The sequence below is a fragment of the Oncorhynchus clarkii genome, chromosome 6 (assembly GCF_045791955.1).
Source record: "Oncorhynchus clarkii lewisi isolate Uvic-CL-2024 chromosome 6, UVic_Ocla_1.0, whole genome shotgun sequence".
Lineage (NCBI taxonomy): Eukaryota > Metazoa > Chordata > Actinopteri > Salmoniformes > Salmonidae > Oncorhynchus > Oncorhynchus clarkii.
The window spans coordinates 53632943-53657971 of record NC_092152.1 but is presented as its reverse complement, the minus strand read 5'-3'; the positions used below and the strand labels follow the sequence as shown (position 1 = coordinate 53657971).

General features: G+C 44.9%; 1 protein-coding gene across 4 annotated transcripts in view; it reads right to left on the bottom strand.

Moving 5' to 3' along the window:
- Window positions 1-25029, bottom strand: part of LOC139411287 (xylosyl- and glucuronyltransferase LARGE2s) — a 152075-nt gene that overhangs the window by 35654 nt on the left and 91392 nt on the right. For all 4 annotated transcript variants that reach the window (XM_071157378.1, XM_071157380.1, XM_071157381.1 and 1 more), the window contains one exon: window positions 10518-10632. The gene's annotated coding sequence lies outside the window, so the exon portion shown is untranslated. The remainder of the gene's footprint in view (window positions 1-10517; window positions 10633-25029) is intronic.

The following is a 25029-nucleotide window of genomic DNA, read 5'->3' as shown; positions in this document are numbered from 1 at the left end:
TGCAATCCACTGTCTCATCAGCCCAGCCACGCAATTTATAAACCTGATCTCCACTATAAAAAGCATCTAGACATTATCTCCCATTTCTTTTAGACTAGCATTTGGTTTTCAACAGCGGAAAAATAATTGTTTCAATGTTCAAATTCGATCTCCAGCTGTCTCATAGTAATGAACATGTCGGGATGAGACAGACAGGCAGACAGCTTTTCTCAGCCAGTTGAAATCATAAATCAGCTGACGTAATTTTTGTGAAATTATATAATGAAATGTCTATAGAAAACAGTTAAAACTAAATGAAATTAAGCTAGTTTGCAGTCTTTCCAGCTTCCGTTTGAAGTGATTGTGTAAGTTGTGTTGTTGGCTTGCTCCTCTGAACGACAGTGTCCTGACGAGAGAGCACATTTTATATGCCATGCGAAATCGCGCATTATTAGCCCGACTTCGTCTCAGGCCTAACAACACCCGTGCCAATATATCCTCCAAACACCGGCTTCTCTGGCATTATCACTTAAGTAGGGAATGTGTGTCCGACTATGCATGTGTACTTACATATGTGCATGTGAGTGTGTGGGCTCATGAGTCGGGGGAGTACAGCTCTCTAATTAAAGTAGGACACAATGTTGTTTTCGCTAAACAGAAAGCTAGTCGGAGCCTGCGTCTGGCCTGCTATCTAAATGAAGCTGTGATGATGGATCCCCCATTAGGGATTGTAATAACTGGAGAAAGTCTGGAGGGAGATTGAACTGAGCTGAAAGAGAAAAGAGGAGCAGAGAGTACAGTCTCAGCACTCCTTATCTCTTACACAGGAGCACAACGATACTGTATCTACCCATGCAAGGCCAGTCACAGGCATTTCTATGTAGTGTGTGTGTGTGTGTGTGTGTGTGTGTGTGTGTGTGTGTGTGTGTGTGTGTGTGTGTGTGTGTGTGTGTGATTGTGTGTGTGTCTGTGTAAGAAAAAAATATATATATATGCTGAAATGCAATGCAATGCAATCTCAGTCCCTAGAGCACCAGTTTGCCTTTGAGCCTCCAAGCTAAACCAAGCCAGTCAGATGTGGAAACAACCACAAACAACCACACACAAACAACTGGTAGCAGCACTAGCCGTTATATACCAGTACCAAAAAGAAAAACACCCTGATGAAAGGACAGTGTTTCATACAGCACTTCTACAGGCACTGGTTTTAAGATGTTATATTGCAAATGGACCTTTAGTTCAACTGGTTTCACTGCTTTCCTCTCGTCTCCAATGCTCGTTCTCCTCTGGTTGCTTTGGGTAGAAGTTACCCATAGGCACAGTTATAGATCTAGGATCAGCTTACCTTCTGCCATTCCTCAGCATTAGAGGAGACGCAGACAGAACTGACCTTAGATCAGTGTCCAGGGTTGTTGGCTGAGGATCCAGTGGCTGTCAAACCAGATGACTAATGCAGGTTAACACCACTTCTTATCTCCTAATTATGGGGTTAAGGGTCACCCTGGCGGGGCCTTGGCCAGTAAACCCATAGTCCCCCCACCCAAACACCAATACAGGGGGTTGGTTCCCAGGGTTGGGTTTCCCCAGCACCATAAAAGGAGTGGGAAGGGGGAGAGAGAGAGAGAGAGAGAGAGAGAAGGGAGTTTACATGGTTTAGGTTTCCCTGGCTCCCAAAGCGTGTCCCATATAAATAGGTGGGTAGGAAACAGTGGAGAGAGAGAGCGACAGAGAGACAGAGAGAGGCAGAGAGAGACAGAGACAGACATAGAGACAGAGCGACAGAGAGACAGAGAGACAGAGATTGGGTTTCCATGGCACCTGCTGTATTTCCCCTCCAAGAACATTCTGGAACGAGACCTGCGGGGATATCCACCCTCCCTTACCTCTCCATGCTTCCTAAGAGAAACCCAGTAGCCCTATCTCAGTGCAACTTGTCTGCTCTACCTTCCAAGGGAGACGTGGCAGGGAAAGCAGCTACAGTGTTAAAAACACAGGATCAACAAGCTGCCAGACAGCCAATCTCTTCTCCAAACTTTTGACGGGTACTGTGTATGATGGAGTGTACACACCTTATGGACAGTGTATGGATATAACATGTGTGTACAGCAATAGTTATATAGGATGAGCCTTGATTAGAATACAGTATATACTGTACATATGAAGTGGGTGAAGCAGTATGCTGACATTATTAAAGTGACCAGTCTCTGAGGTGCAGGGTTGAGTGCCGTGTGGTAGCCGACTAGTAACAGTGACTAAAGTCCAGGGCAGGGTATGGGGCGAAGGCCGGCTAGTTGGTAGACAATGTATGTAAAATATGTTGGTAGTATGAGGGTTATTGGATAAAACATTGGCTACGCTATCGCTGCGGCTCGGTGCCTTCAAAAACAACAACATCATTAACTTAGTAGTGAACCATCCAAAGCTGAATCCCTAAAAACAGAGATCACGAAGACAACGATCATGTAATATCAGATCAAATCTCCACGTATGAGAAAAGGAGAGGAGTCCACTATAAGGGTTTCTCAGCTGACAGAGAGCAATAGAGGAATAGAGAGGGAGAGAGCGAAAGCAAAAGCGAGAGAGAGAGAGCTAGAGAGAGGGGAAGAGAAAGAGAGATGGAAGCGTGACAGTAGGCCTTATGGGAAAAGGGGGAGGAAAGAAGGACTGTTTATGGAGGGGAGAAGAGGAGATGAGAGGAGTGCAGTGCAGTGGGGAGAGGGATGATAAAGGATGGGGTAGAGTTTATTTTCCCAGTGGAGCAGAACCACAATTTCTTACCTTCCAAAGCAGAAGATGAGAGGCATTTATCTCTCTGAAAGAGTACGAGAGGGGGAAGAGAGGAGGTGTGGATAAGATGAGACAAGAGGAGGGGAGTAAGGGCATTTTAGAAGGGGAGAAGAGGAGAGGGAGGAGAATGGGTGGAGGTAGGTTTCGAGGTGGAGAGAGGGGACGGGGGAAGTGTAACGGATGGAAAGAGGGGAAGAGGGGCAATGGGGACAGCAGAAGTGTAGAGAGGGGTGAGGAGGAGAGGAAGGGCTGAGGATGCTCACTTCAGGGAGATGAGAGAATTCCATTATGAGCTTGTATGAAGAATCACATCTCCTCTCTTTTAATCTCTTCCCTAATTCTTCCTCTGTCAAAATGAAGAGTTTATTTCCAAAATGCCACGTCAACCAATTGTTCACGTGTTTCTTTCATCAGAAATGATTGCTCATGGGTATGTCCATGTGTGTGTAAAATATGACAGCTTTTTTGTTCTTTTTTGTATTCATAGGTTTGAGATTAAAATGTGTTCTTTGAAAAACGCTACATATCCATTGTTAAACTGGAATGGTAGGTTCGTATCCTGTATGCTGGACTGTGACATGTGGTCGTCTCAACTAACTATCTCAAGATGAATGCGCTGTAGGTCGCTCTAGTTAAAAACATCTGCTAAATGACAACCATGTCACGTGTAAAGGTACTACATACAGATCTCATATTACCGTATGGGATTGTTTTAATTTTTTATAAATTGTATCATTTGTACAGTTCTATATTAAAAACGTAGTTACATTTCACTGTAAAACCTAGTAGGACTACTTATTCCTCTGAGAGTGAGGCGGATACTGTCGATAGCATGATCACTTGTCTCTCTGAAATGAAACCATCAAAAATGATCGATTTCGAACAAATACATGTTTGTCATTGAACAACCCAATGCCATGATTATATAGTGAAAGAAACGCACCTGAACATGTCCGTATATAGCGTTTTGGAAATAAACTCTTCATATTCTCCCTGCCAGTCTAAATAAACATATCTTCATTGGATTATACCCAGTTACCGTTTCTCCCGGTCAATAACAACTGGTGGACTCACACACGGGACTATTCCAAACTTCCAACCCACTGCCTCCCATCTCCATCGCTATAACACCCCTGCCCCCCCACCGTCCCTAAAACATATACACTGAGTGCAGGAAACATTAGGAACACCTGCTCTTTCCATGATATAGACTGACCAAGTGAATTGGTAGAAGGTGCCAGGCGCACAGGTTTGAGTGTGTCAAGAACTGCAACGCTGCTGGGCTTTTCACTTGAACTTGAACACAACTGTGGGCGGCATTGAAGTCAAACGTGGGACAGAATCCCTCTGGAACGCTTTTGACTTCCTTGTAGAGTCCACGCCCCGACGAATTAAGGCTGCTCTGAGGGCAAAAGGGCGCGCAACTCAGTATTAGGAAGGTGTTCCTAATGTTGTGTACACTTAGTGTGCCTATACACAACCCCCACCCCCCAAAATGGGAATATCATGATTACCCCTCCCAGTCAGTAGCTCATCTGCTGAGGAGAAGGTAGAACTGGACTCTCCAAGTTCAAAGTAGAGAAATATCTCATAGCCTATATGAGCAGCCATGGCCCCTGAGGCACTGCTTGGCACTGACCATAAGCCACAGCACAGCAGGCTCGGATATATTCTGAGATACTCTAACCTCCCTGTGTGCAAAGTGTAAAGTCAGCACACCACCTGACCCTCTAAGCCCTGTGGGAGAGCCAATCAGGCAGTGCTAAAGACAATAAGCTCCGTCCACTTTCACTGGTCAGGGGTCAGATGTCAAGGGTTAGGGGCAGGGCGAGAGCGGTATTGTAGTAAACTCCTATCCCTGACCAGTCAGCTCTGTAATGATGTGTCTGGCTCCTGTGAAGGAGAGGTCCAGTGGGATGCTGTGTGTGTGTGTGTGTGTGTGTGTGTGGAGGTAAGGGCCTGTGTGAGCCTGTGAACCACATCAAATCCCCACCACCCACGTGCCAGTATGTATGGTTATACTAAGAGCTCAAGTTTATGACAGAGACCTTATGAGTCTCACTGGATATAGCCTGTCACAGCACGACCAGGAGAGAATGTGTTTAACAAAGGATAAACACACGCACCCACACATGCATGCATGCTCACTAGGGCTGTCCCGACTAAAGAATATCTTGGTCGACCAAGAGTTCTCTGTTCTTTCGACCAATCAATTAGTAAAAAATGTTAAACTTGTTTTTTTCCATATACTGACACATCCTATGCGTTTTAATCAAATCAACTATATTCACTGAGCTTGTCTGACGCTTTAAGCACACTCTTCGATTAAATAATGAAGACACAAATGACTAGGGGGTGTCTGACCAGCAATTGATTTGATTGTGCCGGGCCAGGCTCAGACTTGCTGCACTGTGTTAAAAAAAAAAAAAAAGACAGCGAGTGACTGTGTGACCAGCACCCGTTGTCTCTCTCTCCTCCCTGATGCAGCGACCACCACAGAACATCAACAGTGTTTATCGCGCCGTCCGTGTTGATGAAGCTGCAACATAATTACCGACATATCTGACTGAATAGTGCTGTAACCAAAATCTCTAATTGGTATAAGAAAAACATCCCCTATTCATCCTCCTTCAACCCATGTTCTCTTTACGTGACACATGTATTCATTGCGTGCACATGACCAAAGACCTGTTTGCACGGGACTAGTATTACTAAAGAGTGTTGATTTTGTAAATATTACTCCAGAATGTCCAGTATTCCAGAGGATGATTCGGACGGAATTAGTTTATTCCAAACTGCGGCCTGAAATAATTATTTTTAAAATAAATTGACAGTTATGACGGAAGCCTGGAGGTTTTTTTTCGAGGCATGAAGATACAATATTTCAACATGTCCAGGTGATAGGGCCACAACTTGGTTCCCAAGTTTCTAAACAATACCAAGCCATTTTTGGTATAGTGTCGCCACAATATTTGAATTGAGGAAGTGTGATCATAATCATTAGGATATTTTATCAATCCGCAGTACATCCTAAATGTCCCGCAGCCTTCAGATGTGAGCTAAACAGTGTTTTAAGGCTATGGATGAGAAAGTTAAGTTATCATTTCCAAACATTTACGTCAGTTTTGTGCCATCTCAGTGCTAGAGGCGTCATCACAGACCCTAGTTCGATCCCGGGCTGTATCACAACCAGCCGTGATCGGGAGTCCCATAAGGCAGCGCACAATTGGCCCAGCGTCGTCCGGGTTAGAAGAGGGTTTGGCGGGGTAGGCCGTCATTGTAAATAAGAATTTGTTCTTAACTTAACTTAGCTGGAAACGCCTGTTACGGTTTTCTTGCGGTGAAGGAGAGTCGGACCAAAATGCAGCGTGGTATTCTTGATACATGTTTAATGACGATGAAAAAACGAACAATACAAAAACAAGAAACGTAACGTGAAAACCTATACAGCCTCTGGTGACAACAGAGACAGAGACAGGAACAATCACCCACGAAACACTCAAAGAATATGGCTGCCTAAATATGGTTCCCAATCAGAGACAACGATAAACACCTGCCTCTGATTGAGAACCACTTCAGGCAACCATAGACTTACCTAGAAAACCCTACTAAGCCACAATCCCAATACGTACGAAAAAACCCCAAGACAAAACACACCACATAAAAAACCCATGTCACACCCTGGCCTGACCAAATAAATAAAGAAAACACAAAATACTAAGACCAGGGCGTGACAGAACCCCCCCCCCCAAGGTGCGGACTCCCGGCCGCACACCTAAACCCATAGGGGAGGGTCCGGGTGGGCGTCTGTCGGGACGTGGACCCCACTCCAACAAAGTCTTAGTCCATTTTTCTCGAGTCCTTAGATAGGCGACCCTCGCCGCCGACCTTGGCCTAGTAGCCCTCACCAAGGGCCCCACTGGACTGAGGGGCAGCTCGGGACTGAGGGTAAGCTCGGGACTGAGGGGAAGCTCGGGACTGAGGGGAAGCTCGGGACTGAGGGGAAGCTCGGCACTGAGAGGAAGCTCAGGCAGGTAGTTGGCTCTGGAAGATCCTGGCTGACTGGCGGATCCTGGCTGACTGGCGGATCTGGAAGATCCTGGCTGACTGGCGGATCCTGGCTGACTGGCGGATCTGGAAGATCATGGCTGACTGGCAGCTCTAGCTGCTCTGGCTGCTCCATGCAGACTGGCGGCTCCATGCAGACTGGCGGCTCTGGCTGCTCCATGCAGACTGGCAGCTCTGGCTGCTCCATGCAGACTGGCAAAGCTGGCTGCTCCATGCAGACTGGCAGCGCTGGCTGCTCCATGCAGACTGGCAGCGCTGGCTGCTCCATGCAGAGCTGGCTGCTCCATGCAGACTGGCAGCGCTGGCTGCTCCATGCAGACTGGCAGCTCTGGCTGCGCTGAACAGGCAGGAGACTCCGACAGCGCTGGAGAGGAAGAAGGCTCTGGCAGCGCTAAACAGGCGGGAGACTCCGGCAGCGCTGGAGAGGAGAAAGGCTCTGGCAGCGCTAAACAGGCGGGAGACTCCGGCAGCACTGGAGAGGAGAAAGGCTCTGGCACCGCTAAACAGGCGGGAGACTCCGACAGCACTAAACAGGCGGGAGACTCCGACAGCACTGGAGAGGAGAAAAGCTCTGACAGCGCTGGACAGGCGGGAAACTCCGGCAGCGCTGGAGAGGAGAAAGGCTCTGGCATCGCTGAACAGGCGAGGCGTACTGAAGGCCTGGTGCGTGGTGCTGGCACTGGTGGTACTGGGCCGAGAACAGGCACAGGAAGCCTGGTGCGGGGAGCTGCCACCGGAGGACTGGTGTGTGGAGGTGGCACAGGATGGACCGGACTGTGAAGGCGTACTGGAGAGCTTGAGAGCAGAGCTGGCACAGGACGTGCAAGGCTAGGGAGGTGCACAGGAGGCCTGGTGCGTGAGGCTGGCACAATCTTCACCATCCGACTAACACGCACCTCAGGACGAGTATGGAGCACTGACCCAGGTGCCATCAAATCCCCGACACGCTCCGTCGGGCGAATTCCGTGCCTAAAGCACCAACACAGCAACTCCCTCATGACTCTCTCCTCCAATTTCCCCATTAACTCCTTCACAGTCTCTGCTTCGCTCACCTCCGACACCGGCTCTGGTTCTGGTCTCCTCCTTGGCTCCTCACGATAAACAGGGGGAGTTGGCTCAGGTCTGACTCCTGATTCTGCCACACTCTCCCTGAGCCCCCGCCCCCCAATACATTTTTGGGGCTGACTCTCGGGCTTCCTTCCGCGCCGCCGTGCTTGTCTCTCCAACTCCATTCTCCTATAACCCTCTTTGCACTGCTCCAGCGAATCCCAGGCGGGCTCCGGCACTCTCCCTGGGTCGACCGCCCACCTGTCTATTTCCTCCCAAGTCGTATAATCCAACCTTTGTTGCTCCTGCTGCCGCTGCCTGTCACCACGCCGCTTGGTCCTGTTGTGGTGGGTGATTCTGTTACGGTTTTCTTGCGGTGAAGGAGAGTCGGACCAAAATGCAGCGTGGTATTCTTGATACATGTTTAATGACGATGAAAAAAACGAACAATACAAAAACAACAAACGTAACGTGAAAACCTATACAGCCTCTGGTGACAACAGAGACAGAGACAGGAACAATCACCCACGAAACACTCAAAGAATATGGCTGCCTAAATATGGTTCCCAATCAGAGACAATGATAAACACCTGCCTCTGATTGAGAACCACTTCAGGCAACCATAGACTTACCTAGAAAACCCCACTAAGCCACAATCCCAATACGTACGAAAAAACCCCAAGACTAAACACACCACATAAAAAACCCATGTCACACCCTGGCCTGACCAAATAAATAATGAAAACACAAAATACTAAGACCAGGGCGTGACAACGCCAGATTCTTTATGGAATATCTACATAAGCGTACAGAAGCCCATTATCAGAAACCATCACTCCTGTGTTCCAATGGCACGTTGTGTTAGCTAATCCAAGTTGATCATTTTAAAAGGCTAATTGATCATTTGAAAACCCTTTTGCAATTATGTTAGCACAGTTTAAAACTGATGTCCTGATTGAAGAAGCAATAAAACTGGCCTTCTTAAGACTAGTTGAGTATCTGGAGCATCAGCATTTGTGGGTTTGAATACAGGCTCAAAATGGCTAGAAACAAATAACTTTCTCTGAAACTCGTCAGTTTATTCTTGTTCTGAGAAATGAAGGCTATTTCATGCAATAAATTGCCAAGAAACTGAAGATCTCGTACAACGCGGTGTACTACTTCCTTCACAGAACAGCACAAACTGGTTCTAACCAGAATAGAAAGAGCAGTGGGAGGCCCCGTGCACAACTGAGCAAGAGGACAAGTACAGTAGAGTGTCAAGTTTTAGAAACAGATGCCTCACAAGTCCTCAACTGGCAGTTTCATTAAATAGTACCCGCAAAACACCACTCTCAACTTCAACAGTGAAGAGGCGACTCCGGGATGCTGGCCTTCTAGGCAGAGTTCCTCTGTCCAGTGTCTGTGTTCTTTTGCCCATCTAAATCTTTTATTTTTATTAGCCAGCCTGAGCTATGGATATTTCTTTGCAACTCTGCCTAGAAGGCCAGCATCCCATTCACTGTTGACGTTGTGACTGGTGTTTTGTGGGTACTATTTAATGAAGCTGCCAGTTGAGGACCTGTGAGGCGTCTGTTTCTCAAACTAAACACTCTCATGTACTTGTCATCTTGCTCAGTTGTGCAGGAGGACATTAAAAATAAAATAAAAAGTAACAAAAGAACAGTACATAACAATAACGAGGCTATATACAGGGGGTACCTGTAACGAGTCAATGTGCGACGGTACAGGCTAGTAGAGGTAAGTAGAGCCCAAAAATAATTTAAGAAAAACCTCAATGTAGCCTATAATTTGCACATGAATGATACATTTATTGTTTTTTCTTTATTCAACCTGCCCTTTATCCACACAATATTTCATGACCCTAAACATGCCTGCCCCGTGGATATAACCGTTATGAGTCAACCCGCGCATCACTCACACACACAAACAAACTTACCCACACGTCACCACATCTGGCCGTGAATATAGATTGTGTTTTAAATGTTTAATGAGGACAAATCTAAAGCCAAGCCATTTGCAGCAATGTTAAGTGTGCATGGATCAAAGCAATGGAGGCCAGGCAGACAGCAGGCTGACAGATGGGGGATAACAACACAGATATCAGCAGAAAGACCCAGTCTAGCGCTGCTGCGCCGAGGCTGATTGAACCATACTATATGAAGCTTCGCAGGGTACAGTTAGAAACAGGCATAGACACAGGCATGCAGGCACACACCCTTACACATTCATACAAGCTGATCTATCTTCCCTGCAACTTGCAGGGTGTGTGAGTGCGTATGTGTGTGTGTGTGTATGTATCACCAAAGCAGAGATTCAGTAACAGAATTACCACTACTGAGATGTATGCTTAAAATTAGACATGCTGTTGTAATAACTAGTTCATATCAATGGCGCTGGGTTTTACATTCACGATTTGACATTACTTTGAGCAATGAACTAACACACACACACACACACACACACACACACACACACACGCACGCACACACACACACACACACACACACACACACACACACACACAAATGCACGTTACAGACAAAGATACATGCACTTACACACTCACACAAACAGCAAAGTTGCCAATGACATCCAGATATTTGAAAGCTAAGAATTCCCATTGGTTTTCTCACCAGGTTCGCTATCTGAAATTGCGTCAATGGGAAAAGCAGCCCCTCAGTACTCGGAGACCTCACTGGTCAGCCTGGAAAGAGGGTAATACAAGAGGGAAATCCTCCCTCTCTCAACCTGGAAAGAAACAGGGAAACAGTGAGCATTACAGCTGAAGAGAAATAACATACAATCGTGCTCAGGGATTTGGATAACAAATAGCATACAAGTTGATCAAAAGTACCATCAACAAACAGGAGTTTGTTTAATCAATCAATCATAGTATATGTTACATTTTTTTTTACAGAGCTTTCAAGCGTGTGCCAGTGTGCCAGAGAATGCCCATCTTTTCGCAAAATCGTAACTTTCCGTAGCCTCTCAATGATATGTTGCCCAGACATACAGTGAATAAAGACAATCAGTGAGAGTGAATAAGAGTTCATTACAGACTTCGAGAGTGTCTAAGTCACATGGTACGGCATTATAAGAGACAGAGGGAGGCTGAAAAGAGTGGGGTATTTTAAGATGGAAGCAAGAGCAAAGAGAGTAGGTAATAGAACAAGCGTATTATGTCCCTCGCCCATCCTTCTCTCCTCCTTGCTGTGTTTCCAGATGGCCATCTCCTTCTTAGAGAGAACAGAGGACGTGACCTCTGTCAAAGGCTCAAGAAATGTCTGCCGTTGGGCCCTGGGAGTAGACACATACTCACCTACACAGCAGTCTCCATATTAGACACTGACAGCAGGGGCCTGAGGCATTAAAGTTACACACTGAGCCACTCACACTCACACACGCATGCAATCAAGCACACGCCTGCACACGCCTGCACACACACACACACACACACACACACACACACACACACACACACACACACACACACACACACACACACACACACACACACACACACACACACACAATACACACACACACACACACTCTCAGATCCACATGAGGTCTCTGTCTATTCTTCTCCTCCCGTTGACTGTTAATAGCTGGAGTATTGCCATTGTTTGTCTGTTAACAGCAGCCCAGTATGGTAACAGCCCACTGATGGTGACATGACTGGGCCAGATTGGCCTATAATGGAATGGCTGCCGTAAAGCTCTATAAGACCAGGGGGAATGGGAGGAAAACCTACTATACCCCAAACAGAGCCACACTGTCTAAGGGGAGAGGAGGGGTGAAGTGAGATGAAAGAAGAGGAGGGTAGGGGAGGGAGGGAGGGGTGAAGGGAGAGATGGTCATAGGTAGGGAGGGAAGGCCAGTGTTTCTTTACGTATTACATAGATAAAACACTCGGGGAGATAGTAGACTAATCAAGCAATGCAGTCAATCAGTCTGACACGCTGACTCATCATCAATCAAGCAGGGTCTGGGCTGTACACATGGATACGAGCCAATCAGAGACACGAATCAGAGAAAAAAAGAGAGTAAGAAGGAGAAAGCGAGAGCGAGTGAGAGAGGGTGAAAAGGAGAAAGAGAACAAGGGGAAGACGGGGGCAGAGAGAGAAAGAAGAGTAAGCAGAGGGAAAGGGAAATGGAGAGGGGGTAGAAAGAGAGAATGGGAGATGTGGAGCGAGAGTGGTGGCTCCAACAAGGCACAGCCGACAGTCTTAAAATAGACATTAAAATGTTTCTTTAAAAAGATGATGACTTCTTACTGCTAGCAGCAAAAACTGCAAAAATGACATTGACGTTTAGAATGAATTTACTTCCTTGTGCGCAAAGAGAGCTTGGATGTCGTCATGATAAGTTAACAGGGCAAAGAATTATTATTATTTATTTTTTTACGTTTCCAATATACTGTACAAATCCAGAATAAAAATTCTCAAATGAGGGTTATAGTTTGGCCAAGTTTGAGAGCAGTGAGTGAGTTTGGTGTGTAGGCCTATTGAGTGGGTGTAGAGTGCGACCTGTGTGAGATGAGTATTTTGTATGAGAAAGACACTGTACTGTACAGCCAAATGACCCTCATTAAAAGGGCATGCGTGCATGTCTGTGTCTGTATCCCTCAAAACATTCCATGCATGACTAGTCAAAACACACACGCACTGCCCTTAAGAACAATCCAATTATAACCTAACAGGATATTGTTCTCTCTTCAGGAACGACCGCAGAGATAATGAAGCTAATGTAGAACAGTAATCTCTCTCTGCTCCATTACACTCATGTCCCCCAAAGTAGCACAGTGCTACATTAGCTTAGCATACAGAGCAACAGTAGCCATTTCCCACAGCCGCCACTTTAGCTTAGCGCACATCACATCTCCCACTGTCAATGCAGTTAGCAGTTAGTGACGCAACAACACCCACACAAGTATGCTAGCAATCTAGGGTTGCTACATTGGGCTTCCCAGAATAGGGCTCTACCGCCTGGTGAGCACTACATCTGTTCTGGGAGATTGTTGAATACCTGGATGAAGTTGAAAAGGATTTTCATGATGAACTCGGTCCAACTTGACAACCCTATAAAACTACAGCTGCATTCAACACAACGTCACCGATCCACCCCAGTCTCTGGAGATGGTGTCAAGTGTGAATCAATGCTAGCCTCTGAACGCAACACTAAGGGAACAGCAGCAGACAAAAGGCTAGGACACACACACACGAGCGCAAGTGCACATATACAAACACACACACGGGAGTTTGGTGTGTATGGCGATAACGTGTGATTCTCACCAAACTGGCAGTCAGGGTATCAGATGGCGTTAAAAGGGGAGGGTTCACACACACACTCTCTCTTCCCACATTCATACACAACCTGACTGAATCCCATCACCTTGCGTCTCCAGTGTGTGTGCGTGTATGAACCCTATCCCAAAACCTGAGCCCTAACCCGCCAGAATGAATGCCTAAACTTGAGATGTCCATAAAACGTCACATTTCGAAAGGGAGAGTTCCTGGTGGTCACACACAAATGCTCTACGATGTGAACATGCATTCAAAGAACCTGGGTTTGACATTTACCCCCCCCCCCCCTCCACTAATTGCATTAGGCTAAAATTCTCTATCTCATCAAGAGAGCATCCCTGATCATCCCTATTGCCTCTGATCTGGAGGACTAACTTTTGCTTTTTGCTTTTGATACTTAATTATATTACTTTTACTTGGTGACTTTCACTTTTACTTGAGTAATTGTCTATTAAGGTATCTTTACTTTGACTCAAGTATGTTTGGGTACTCAATTGGGTACTTTTTCTACCACTGCATATTTCCTTCTCCCTGCACCTGTTTTTCCCCCTTTCTGTTATCATTTTAGTGTGCGTCCCAGCACAAACAAGCACAAGCAATTTACTTTTCCTTCCTTTCACCACCACCAGTAAGTGAGTGACTGAGTGTGTGTTTGTCTGTTCTCTTCAGGCCCTCCCCTGTAACAAGGCAAATCGTTTTTTATAACTCAACCAAAACAAGACTACAGCCCGCAATTTCAAATGGGAACAAATGAGTCATAGTGGGCAGAACAAGCAAGGAGGTGAGCATAGCCAAGCGTGAGCTAGCGAGCTCTTATAGGTGCGTTCTAGTACATTTGCATATTTCCGTTAGGGAACGCTTACTCCGAATTGCGTGTGAGCAATAACTCAATTCGCCTTCGCACTCCTTCAAAACTACGCAATTTAAAAAAAAAAGTTTGCCAAAGGGTAAAGTTTACAAAACTTACTCCACTCTGTTCATAACATATTCTAGTTTTGGGAACAGAAAACTCTATTGGGATCAAATGTTTCATTGATGAGGAAATCTGCAGAATGTCGGGCAAAATCCATCTCGTTCCATCTTCTCCCACTGCCGGCCACTGGGCCAAGCGGAGGCTTCAAATTTATACATCCGGTGAAATATCTGTCTCATTGTTCTATCTGTGACCGAAGTGTCATGTAAACAAGCAGTATAACACACAGGAAGAGCTTTTACCATGTAATAACCATGAACACCGGTAACTTGTAGTCCGGTTAGAAGTAGGTGAGAGGCCTTATCTGTTCACTGCATTACCAGACACCCACAACATACCCCAGTCACACATGGGCTTACCTTGCCATATAAATATAGACCACATACACAGAAGGTATAGAAGGAACAGAGGCGGAGAATTGTACAAGCGGATGAGTGTACCTACCACACACTATTGCCATGACTATACCCACACATGCATGCATGTTTGTTTAGACCAGGTTATACGAACAGACCCCACAGAGCAACACAATTAGACCAAACCAAATCACGAGAAAACCAAAAGATACTTGACATTGGAAATAATTATTTTTTAAAAACAGAGCAAACTAGAATGCTATTTGGCCCTAAACAGAGAGTAAACATTTGCAGAAAACCTGACCACTGTGACTGACCCAAAATTAAGGAAAGCTTTGACTATGTAAAGACTCAGTGAGCGTAGCCTTGCTATTGAGAGAGCATAGCATAGCCTTGATACTGGCTCTCAAGAGAAGACAGGCTATGTACACACTGCCCACAAAAAAAAAGAGGTGTAAACTGAGCTGCACTTCCTAATCTCCCGCCAAATGTATGACCATATTAGATTGACATATTTCTTTCAGATCTTTTGAAAACAAATCAAATTCTGATATACTCCCATATATATTGGGTCAAATACCACATTGTGCCATCACAACAGCAAGATTTGTGACGTATGTTTGAAACCTGACAGTGTTTTTATATACTTTTATTTTATTTTGGCTCCAGCAGGTCTGTTGGGCTTAGTTGCTGTGAGCACTGCTGTCTGTCCCGGGATCCTGCCTGATTCCGCATAGGGGGAGAGACACGAAAGCCCAGCTACTGGGGAATCCACACCTATGTTTTATTTTTCTTCCACCCCATTTGCCGGACGCCGCTCTGGCCTGGTGGAAGTTTTGCCGCCGTGTCGGCTTTCCACAGCCGACTGGCCGGTGCTCTGCAGGGTTCCATCCCCGATTGGGTCTCCCCATCCCTGGAGAAGGAGCTGTTCTTGACCTAACCAATCAGCCATGGAGGTAAGTCACCGTGGAAGTCGAAGAAAGCATCCTCTGGCAATGGAGGTCTCCATGGAAATGTTGAACCCAGATCTGACTAAGACCAGAAACAGCTTTGCCGCCCTGGGTCCAGATGTTCCGGCGCCTTCTTCCTTGGGTGCTTCCCATTCAAGATCGGATCCGTAGGTACCTGCGTCTACATCCTTGGTTCTGTCTCCCTCTCCGGTGGCTTCAACCTCGGGTTCAGAACCTCGGAGCTCCCACCCTCATCAGAACGTGAGTCTACCTGAGACACAGGCTCATTCAACCGGCTGTCATCATAGGCAGCTCTATGGTGAGAAACATCTCAGTTCCAAAGGCAAAACCCCTGTGCTACCCAGGCGCACAAGTACAGGATATCACAAGGCTGCTTCTGATTGTTCTACGACAGATTGCTGGGAGCTGACACTGTCGTAGTCCATGTGGGGTCAAACAACCACAGGAGAGCCAGCTCTGAACGTTATGAAAAATGATTTTTATAGAACTGATTTTAGTATTCAAAGTATCCAGTAACCAGTGCCTGCAACCTGGTTCAGGTTGTCAGTCAACCTACCAGGGTAGTTGGTAACAGCACAGGAATGAAACCATCAATATGTATTGATCCCATCTTTACTAATGCTGCAGAAATTTGCTTTAAAAGCAGTATTCAAATATATAGGATGTAGTGATCACACTATAATAGCCATATCTAGGAAAACCAAAGATCCAAAGGCTGGGCCTAATATAGTGAGTGTGTAAGAGGTCATACAATAATTTATGTGGTGATTCATATGTTGATGATGTAAGTAATATTTGCTGGTTTGTGGTGTGTAATGAAGAGCAACCAGATGCTGCACTTGACACATTTATGAAATTGCTGATTCCAGTTACTAATAAGCACGTACCCATTAAGAAAGTGACTGTAAAAACTGCTAAATCCCCTTGGATTGATGCGGAATTGAAAAGTTGTATAGTTGAGAGGGATGAAGCAAAAGGTATGGCAACTAACACTGGTAGCCCAACTGATTGGCAAACATATTGCAAATTCAGAAATCATGTGAATAAACTAAATAAAAATAAACTATACTATGAAACAAAGACAAATTATATAAAGAATGATAGTAAAAAGCTTTGGGGCACTTAAATGACATTTTTGGGAAAAAAGCCATCTCGGCTCCATCATTTATTGAATCAGATGGCTCATTCATCACAAAGCCCACTGATATTGCCAACTACTTTAATTACTTTTCCATTGGCAAAATAAGCAAACTTAGAGATGACATGCCAGCAACAAATGCTGACATTACACATCCAAGTATATCGGATCAAATTATGAAAGACAAGTATATTGCTTTTGAATTCCGTAAAGTTAGTATGGAAGAGGTGAAACAATGACAAGCCACCAGGGTCTGACAATCTGGATGGAAAATTACTGAGGATAATAGCAGACTATATTGCCACATCTTCAATTTAAGCCTAGTAGAAAGTGTGTGCCATCAGGTCTGGAGGGAGGATAACATCATTCTGCTACCAAGAATAGTAAAGCCCCTGGCTCAAATAGCTGACCAATCAGCCTGGTATCAACCCTTAGTAAACTTAGTAAAAAAATGGTGTTTGACTAGATACAATGCTATTTCAAGGTAAACAACTTGACAACAGACTTTCAGCACGCTTATAGGGAAGGATACTCAACATGCACAGAACTTACACAAATGAGTGATGATTGGCTGAGGAAAAATTGTAACAAAATTATTGAGGGGGCTGTTTTGTTAGACTTCAGTGCAGCTTTTGACATTATTAATCATAGTCTGCTGCTGGAAAAACTTATGTGTTCTGGCTTTACATCCCCTGCTATAATGTAGATAAAGATTTACTTGTCTAACAGAACACAGGGTGTTCTTTAATGGAAGCCTCTCTAGCATAATCCAGGGAGAATCAGGAATTCCCCAGGGTAGCTGTTTAGGCCCCTTGCTTTTTTCAATCTTTACTTGATTTTCAGTAAAGCCAGAGTGTCTATGTACTGTATGTGGATGACTCAACACTATACACGTCAGCTACTACAGCAACTGAAATGACTACAACACTTAACAAAGAGTTGCAGTTCGTTTCAGAGCGGGTGGCAAGGAATAAGTTAGTACTGTAGATACGTGGCAGTGGTGGAGTAGGGGCCTGTTGTGAAATCTGTGAATGTTTTGTAATGTTTTTAAAATTGTATAAACTGCCTTAATTTTGCTGGACCCCAGGAAGAGTGGGGATCCATCATAAATACAAATACAAAAAGGGCAGCCAGCGAAGAACAAACACCATGTTTATTTTTTCCACCTTTTGTACTTTAACTATTTGCACATCGTTACAACACTGTATATAGCTATAATGTGACGTTTGAAATGTCTCTATTCCTTTGGAACTTTTGTGAGTGTAATGTTAACTGTTTATTTGTTATTGTTTATTTCACTTTTGTTCATTATCTATTTCACATGCTTTGTCTATGTAAACATATGTTTCCCATGCCAATAAAGCTCTTTGAATTGAATTGAATGAGAGAGAGGCAAAGAGGAAAGTTCAGGTCTTTAAGCCTTCAGCCTTACCTTGCCTCTCCATTCCATCCTCTGTCTCTCCTCCCCTTTCTTCATGCCTCACTCTGCCTCTCTCTCACATCTTACCTCCCCTCCCTCTGCGTCACCCTGCATCCCTTCGTATGTCCCCCTGCCTATGTTCTCCTCTGTTTTGCTCTTTGCACAGACTGTCAGTCCAAATGGGACTATAGAGACAACCAAGCATAAAACCTCAGTCATCACATCTACACACACACACAAACACACACACACACACACACACACACACACACACACACACACTGCCACTCCCATGCAGAAAGCAGCTGCTCCCCCTGACCTTCCTGAAATATTTAACTATTTCTCGTTCCTCAATTCAGCTTTTCACTTTGTCCTTACTCGGCATCCCCTGCCTGGCCAGCGTAGTCAAAGAAGATTTTCACTGCGGCTGCTCTCTTCAGCCACTCTGCCATCCTTCATGCTACTTCAGGAAAATGGCATTGAAATCGTATTTGGGGTTCACAGGAGAGAGAGAGGTGAGGATGGGAGGGAGGGAGATAAAGAGAGAAAGAAAGAGAAAAAGAGAGAATGTGGGATAAAATAAGAGAATCACAAGTAGTAGTTTTTTTAAATACCTAAAAAAATAAAAACTCTCCCTAATTTTGGAAGAAATGATTTGTTCAAAACTGTTCAACTATTGTCTTTCTCTCTCTTTGAGTGAACTACTCACCACGTGTGACGCACTGCAGTGCTAGCCAGCTGTAGCTTACGCTTTCAGTATATTCTCTGATCCTTTCATTAAGTGGACAACAAGTCAGTTCATGCTGCAAGAGCTCTGATAGGTTGTAGGACGTTATAATTACTGTGTAAGTCTATGGAAGGGGTTGAGAACCATGAGCCTCCTAGGTTTTCTATTGAATTCAATGTACACAGAGGAGGACAGAAGCTAGATGTCCTCCAGCTTCACCATGGTGCTACCCTACAGAGTGCTGCTGAGGCAACTGTAGACCTTCATTGTAAAACAGTGTGTTTTAGTCAATTATTGACGTGAAAACATTTAGTATAGCTTTATGTAAAAAATAATAACTTTAACTATGTGGAGTGGCAAACCTATAGGCCTTCAGATTGTGACAGGTTTGTGATTCTGAAAGGACAGCAACCGTAATACCAGTGCACTCATGTAGGAGAGGATTAAGAGAGTGCACTTTTTGTAAACCACAAAGGCCAGTGTTCCAGCACAATATCATCTTCAGGGAGCAAGAATGTGCAGCTCTGAACTGGTTTTGGCATGGGAGCAGCTCACAGAAGAATGACATCGGTAGCCGGTAGGGTAGAAAATACATTTCAATTGAAGATATCTACCAGCAGGGGCACAACTTTCACTGGGACATGTCCCCCCCACATTCTGAAATTGCATTTTTGCCCCCTCCAATTTACAAAACGAGGCAATGGTGTGCTTTAGGACCTTGCGGAAGCCTCCAAGCGGTCAGATAAGGCTGTTTGGAGTGTTTATCTGACTGAATATTTTTTTTTTTATAAAAAGTTATGTCCCCCCACTTCTAAAACAAAAGTTTCGCCCCTGTCTACCATTAAATACTAACTAAGGCAATAATGGGTACGCAAACCAGTTATTGAAAAAATGTGGTCTGAAGTGTTGTTTACTAGGCTATTTGTGATGTGCAATTGTCATCATGCACTATTTGCATCAGGGGCGTACACATGGATGAGGCCTGTGTGGACACAAGCCCACCCAATCAGATTGATGTGTTTTAAGCATGGTTGTGGACTTAAAACATCAAATTCGGTATATTTCGTCAATTAAAAATGGTGTGCTTTTGAGAGTGAAAATCTGAAAAATCTATTGGAAAACTCAATAGCAAACATAGGAAAACAGGATTTTTTACACAGGGTGTCTGTCTTTGCTTCATTGGGCGGGCCATTTAAGAACTTTTTGGCAAATTTAGAGTATACTGACTTCTCCAGGCACCTCTACACCATTGCACAGAGCCGATGGAAAGACAGCAGTCACACACAGTATGATGTTAAAGGATAAGCAGTCCATGGCCTCGGACAAAATAAGCCAGGAGGTCCCAATCATAAGAATACAGAAACACAACCATTAAGCATTTCCCAATTGAAATGTACAACTATTACTTCCCATTGCAACAAACATTTCACATTTAGCACACAAAGTAACCTGTGACCTAAAGTTTAATGTGTAAGTGACAGCGTTTTAACTACTTTGCAGATATGAAAAATCAGACACTCATAATATCAGTCAAAGGTATCAAATACCCAGTTTATGTTATATTACAAAACCAACTTCATAATAGGTTCAAAAAACGTTCGATTTGACTCAACATTCCATGATTTTTATTTAATTTAATTTTAATTTCAACTTTATTTAACCAGGTAAGCTAGTTGAGAACAAGTTCTCATTTACCACTGCGACCTGGCCAAGATAAAGCAAAGCAGTGCGACACAAACAACAACACAGAGTTACACATGGAATAAACAAGCATACAGTCAAAAACACAATAGAAAAAAAAGAAAGTCTATATACAGTGTGTGCAAATGGCGTGAGGAGGTAAGGCAATAAATAGGCCATAGTAGCGAAGTAATTACAGTTTAGCAGAATAACACTGGAGTGATAGATGAGCAGATGATGATGTGCAAGTAGAAATACTGGTGTACAAAAGAGCAGAAAAGTCAATAAAAGCAATATGGGGATGAGGTAGGTAGATTGAGTTGGCTATTTAAAGATGGGCTATGTACAGCTGCAGCGATTGATTAGCTGCTCAGATAGCTGATGTTTAAAGTTAGTGAGGGAAATATAACTCTCCAGCTTCAGCGATTTTTGCAATTCGTTTCAGTCATTGGTAGCAGAGAACTGGAAGGAAAGACGGCCACAGAAGGTATTGGCTTTGGGGACGACCAGTGAGATATACCTGCTGGAGCTTGTGCTATGGGTGGGTGTTGTTATCGTGACCAGTGAGCTGAGATAAGGCTGAGCTTTACCTAGCATAGACTTATAGATGACCTGGAGCCAGTGGGTCTGGCGACGAATATGTAGTGAGGGCCAGCCAACTAGAGCATACAAGTCGCAGTGGTGGGTGGTATAGGGGGCTTTGGAGATAAAACGGATGGCACTGTGATAGACTGTTTGCTGAGTAGAGTATTAGAAGCTATTTTGTAAATGACATCGCCGAGGTCGAGGATTAGTAGGATAGTCAGTTTTACGAGGGTATGTTTGGCGGAGTGAGTGAATGAGGCTTTGTTGCGAAATAGGAAGCCAATTCTAGATTTAATTTTGGATTGAAGATGTTTAATGAGTCTGGAAGGAGAGTTTCATATATTCTAAGTCAGAACTGTCCAGAGTGGTGATGCTAGTCGGGCGTGCGGGTGCGGGCAGTGAACGGTTGAAAAGCATGCATTTCGTTTTACTCGAGTTAAAGAGCAGTTGGAGGCCACGGAAGGAGTGTTGCATGGCATTGAAGCTCGTTTGGAGGTTAGTTAACACAGTGTCCAAAGAGGGGCCAGATGTATACAGAATGGTGTCATCTGCGTAGAGGTGGATCAGGGAATCACCCGCAGCAAGAGCAACATCGTTGATATATACAGAGAAAAGAGTCGGCCTGAGAATTAAACCCTGTGGTACCCCCATAGAGACTGCCAAAGGTCCGGACAACAGGCCCTCCGATTGATGTACACTAATGCCCTGGATATATTAATACGTGGTAAATTGCCACGTGCTGCTCTTGTATGGTCTGGTTATTAAATGTTTTTTTTTAATCCACAGTTTAATTTAATCCATTCTCCATTTCATTATTTTATTCACAGGTAAATAGTAATATGCTCTAAACTGCTCTGGTGAGAAACTAACTTTGCTGCCCTGTTTCCAATCGTCCACAAGGCTGGGAGAACCTATTCAAGTAAGTAAATACATTTTGAAAATGTAAAATGTAAAAGAAAACAGTAATATTAACTTACTAGCTACAGTGCAGGCTAATTCAAATGAGCTGCTAACTTAGCTAGCTAGCTATCTAGCCAACTTTACATACTGTATAGCTAGCTAGCTATGTGAATTAAATATCACCAGCTACCTAACTTCATATTAGCTAGCTATTGCATTTGTAGGAAGCTAGCTCACAGCCATGAGGAGTGTGAAAGGATAGCAGCCCCAACTGTCAAAGTGAGAGAGTCGGCTATTCTGGATAGGGCAGGTACTTTATGTAGTTCCAGTCCCTAGAAGTGAGGACAGAGATAATAGTAACATAATATCAGTGCTGTCTAATTTGAGTATAATGAAGTCTGTTGCTTGTGATGTTTCCTGTACTCAGATACAGAAAGTCTGTCTGCAGATGAAGAGGTCCCAATGAAGCGCAGTGGTTCTCAGTCCTGGTCCCGGGGACTCAAAGGAGTACACATTTTTGTTTAAGCACTTCACAGCTGATTGAAATGATTAACTCATCATCAAGCTTCAAGTGGTATTTACTGTATGTATTCATTTGTGATACTATCCTTGATATGATCCTGCTGTTGTCACATGCTTCACATGCACGTGTGCACATACATCTAGCTATCCAACGTTATCATGATTTGTTAAAAGAGATATTATACTTCAGTAATCCACAACGAACTGATGGAAAAGTCGAATAATGACATTTTCTTCCATATTCCTACTGATATCTTGCAACTGGAGATTCCTTCAAAACGAGGGCACTGCAAGGTTGGGTGACCAGGGCCATCTGGGACTGCCTCCTAGAGGAATTCAGGTGTGTGGAAGTTATGCAGGACACAGGTAGCTTTATTAGGATGGACACAAGGACCAGGAGGGGATCTGCAGCTCGCCACCGTGTGCCAGAGGAGAGGTCTGCTGCTCTGCAGGATGTTTCAAGTATCGGGGCTAACATGCAGGAGATTTTCACCTCCTACTTCTTCGAAGAGGGTGCTGTACACTGGAAACACCATAGACTACACTATACACAACCAACGTCTCTCTTTTAAGAGCTACCCACATTGCAATAACAGTATTTTTCAATTTACTTACTGCTATGTCAACTGCAGTTATTAAATTCCCAGTTTCTCTCCCTTTGATTTCTACTTACAGGCTTTTTTAAGAGTCACCCATATTGAAAAATGTTTGAACAATTAGACAACCTATAACCCACACCTACACACTTGTGTATCAATTTGATTGCTGGATTGTGTTTTTCAGTAAGCAGGCTCGAGTGTATTGCTGTGGCTCCTTCCACCTTCAAAAAAATAGGCAAGAGGGCCAACCATGGAGAATAGTAAGACACTTCATTATTTCTATAACTACGTGATATTGTTTGTCCTTGGTTGTCTGTGCATGTTTTTCAGTATAAAGTATGCTGCAGCCACTTAGTGTGGACACCAGGTAAGGCCACACACACAGATTCCTGTTGAACACTGTCTCTTTAACTACCCAATTTTCTCAATAACAGTCTCTCCCTTCACTTTATCCCTCTCCCCTCTTCTCCCTAAATCCTCTAGGTTATATCAGCTGTGTCGGTGAACCCATCCCGCATCTGAACTGGCTACATAGAGGGCACAGCATGATCAGAGGTGAGAGGTCACTTGGTCGGGTCAACAGGAAGTCTTATTCAAGAGATGCTTTACATTGAAATACAGATAGAGATGGAGTAGTCCAAGAGTTAAGATGACCTTCGGGCCACCAGGGAGCCCAAGGCTGGTTAGGAGACACAGCTAGAGATACTATTTTGTAATTGTGATGAACTGAGAGAATATTAAGTTTAGTAGCACTGTAATTCATTAATCATATGCTGTCTTCCAAGCTCCTCTGTTCTTACCTCTTTCCCTTTGTATTATACACTCTCTCACACCTCTCTTCCCACCTTCTCTTTCTTCATCCATTTTTATAATGGACACCAGATGTGCATTGAAGTACAGATTCAACTTATATTTATAATATAATTAAACAACTATAATATTTATAATGCATGCATTATGCATTATTCACGCTGCGCCTTGGTCCGATCATTTTCAAGAGCGTGACAGAATATCCCACCAACAAAGGACCAAGCAACGTGAAAATTAATTACGGAAGTTTTGGACTTGAGAGGACAGTCACCAAGGAACATGGAATGACAGGAACATGTAAGGACAGCGACGACGCCGGGGACCACGGCAACAGAAACCCTAATATTTTTTGTGGGGGAGCACATGGAGCTGGCAGTCGAGCAGCGGAGAGTGCCAGAGCCTGTTTGGGAGTCGGAGGAGGAATTTGGTGAAAGATTCCGGAGAGGGGTGGTAGCGATGAGAATGATGCCGTGCAGGCGTGCTGAAGAGCGTGACACCAGTCCGGTGGCACCTGTGTCCGCTCCACGCATCAGGCCTGCAGTGCGCCTGCCCAGTCCGGTACGTCCTGTGCCTCCTCCCCGCACTCTCCCTGAAGTGCATGTCACCTGTCCGGTGCCACCTGTGCCGGATCCACACATCAGGCCTCCAGTGCGTCTCCCCAGTCCGGTACGTCCTGTGCCTCCTCCCCGCACTCTCCCTGAAGTGTGTGTCACCAGTACCACCTGTACCGGCTCCACGCACTAGGCCTAGAGTGTGCATTCACAGTCCAGAGCTTCCGGCGACTGTTCACAGTCTAGAGCTTCCGGCGACGGTCAACGGTCCAGAACTTCCAGCGATGGTCAACGGTCCGGAACCTCCAGCGACGGTCAACGGTCCAGAACCTCCAGCGACGGTCAACGGTCCGGAACCTCCAGCGACGGTCAACGGTCTGGAACCTCCAGCGACGGTCAACGGTACGGAACCTCCAGCGACGGTCAACGGTCCGGAACCTCCAGCGACGGTCAACGGTCCGGAACCTCCAGCGACGGTCAACGGTCCGGAACTTCCAGCGACGGTCAACGGTCCGGAATCCTCCAGCGACGGTCAACGGTCCGGAACCTCCAGCGACGGTCAATGGTCCGGAACCTCCAGCGACGGTCAAAGGTTCGGAACCTCCAG